The 2148-nt window shown below is 42.9% G+C and overlaps 1 pseudogene; it reads left to right on the forward strand.

Annotated features, from left to right (window-relative positions):
* The first annotated feature begins 922 nt into the window (after positions 1 to 922).
* Positions 923 to 1796, forward strand: LOC109437744 (developmental pluripotency-associated protein 4 pseudogene; annotated as a pseudogene).
* The last annotated feature ends 352 nt before the right edge of the window (positions 1797 to 2148 follow it).

Consider the following 2148-nt stretch of genomic DNA (forward strand, 5'->3'; position numbering starts at 1 on the left):
CAGTTCTTCCATCACCATATATTCGATCCCCCTTACCCTCATCTCCCACCCCCCACCCCCCGCCCCCGTTACCCTCTGGCAACCACTAAACTATTGTCTGTGTCTATGAGTTTCTGTTTCTCATTTGTTTGTCTTGTTCTTTTGTTGTTTTTGGTTTATATACCACATATCAGTGAAATCACATGGTTCTCTGCTTTTTCTGTCTGACTTGTTTCGCTCAGCATTACTCTCTCAAGATCCATCCATGTTGTCACAAATGTTCCTATATCATCTTTTTTTACCGCCGAATAGTATTCCATTGTGTATACAAGGAACTCATGCAACTCAACAACAAAAAAACAAACAACCCAATTGAAAAATGGGCAGAGGACTTGAAGAGACATTTCTCCAAAGAGGACATACAAATGGCAAATAGACATATGAAAAAATGCTCATCACTAATCATCAGAGAAATGCAAATCAAAACCACAATGAGATATCACCTCACCCCAGTCAGAATGGCTATTATCAACAAGACAAATAATAACAAATGTTGGAGAGGCTGTGGAGAAAAAGGAACCCTCATACACTGTTGGTGGGAATGCAGACTGGTACAGCCGTTATGGAAGCCATTCACTCTTTTAACTTAAATCTGTATCTCCAAGTACCAATTAAAATACCTTTGAAGAAATTACATTTCATGAGGCACTGAAGCAGAAAGCTGTGTTATATAGGACTTTTCCTGTTACATACAAAGCAGCTCAGTTAAATAGTGCCTCAGAATAGACTCGAGAGTTTTCAAAGCTAGGAAAGTTTGGCGTGATCAAGGCAGGACTGCTTTTTTTCCCCCCATAGATAATTCATGACAATCTTGGGCCAGGAGCCACTTTAGAAGAGGCTTTTCTTTTTATCAACCTCGACTTCTTTTCTGAGTAAGGAGAATGCAAAAGGCAAGAAACAGAACTCCACAAAGATGTCAAAGGAGAAAAATATGACTTGCAAATTCCAACCTGTCTCAGTAGAAGCTGAAGAGAAACAGCGGGCTGCTGGCGAACCAAGTATACGAAGAACCTCAGGAAAAACGACCAAATGAAAGGTCTATGAAAGATGAGGAAGCATCCTGTCCACACAAGATGGCCAAAGACAATAAAAGAGTAAGGCTTCGGAAGAAGATACCAATTCCTCCATTGCCCTCTAAACCTGCCACCAGTAAACCTGTTTCACCAAGACATCGTGAGGGCCTGGTGCCCACAATTAAAGCTGGGTACCAAAGGCTTGAAATTGGAAGCATGGAGGCGACTCTGAGAACATGCGTACCCTCATTAAAAGGATATTCCTGTCACAACAGCAGAAGCCAAGATGTTGACCACATCACAAAGAAAATTAAAGATGGAGAAGTGGGAAATGACTCTGGAAAGTTCTGATCCTTCTAAAGTGACTGCTCCCCGTGAGGAAGTGGCACCTACTCTTGAAGAAATGGACAAGGTTATCATGACAACTTTCGCCCCGGATGCTGTGTTTTGCTTCCTGGAACAGAACTGCAGCCAGAGCTGGAAAGATGGAGGCAGGGGAATCACCACAAGAGGCTTCTAGTGTCAGGTGGTGTGTGGCCCATGGACGAAGTCTCCCTGCACATACAGAGGGTTGGGTCCAGCTAGTTTTATGCTGGGCAAACCTGGGTTCCTGAAAAACAAGGGAGAGTGTGTGCACTCTTGCTACCTGCTTACAAATTTCCACCCCCCACCTACCTGGAGGACAATATTTTGTGCCCCAAATGTGTTCATAAGAATTAGGTGTTGATGAAAAGCCTTCAATGAGATTACAATGCCAGGAAAAAGGAAACAGCTATGATTATAATTAATCGTAGAAAAGAGACCCCTACCAACTCCAGGCTGCTCCACACCCTCCATGCTTTCTGCTTAGAGAGGACGCACAGACTGGTGGGGGACAGATGTCACCCCCAGACCCCAGCAGTGCCTGCTGCTTCATCTGTTGGGATACAGTCTTATGTTATAAAGTAGAAAAGCATTTCACAAATTTTTATTGCAATTAATAAGAGAAAGAAGTCAATACTATCAAATGACAGTCACTTCTGAAATAGAAGTGATCTCAGCAGCTCTTAAAGTGGAACTTGAGCATTGAGAAGGGGTCAAGTGAAGAAAAACGACG

Source organism: Rhinolophus sinicus, chromosome 2 (assembly GCF_057876585.1).
Source record: "Rhinolophus sinicus isolate RSI-liver-muscle chromosome 2, RSI-T2T, whole genome shotgun sequence".
In the NCBI taxonomy this organism is placed as follows: Eukaryota; Metazoa; Chordata; class Mammalia; order Chiroptera; family Rhinolophidae; genus Rhinolophus; species Rhinolophus sinicus.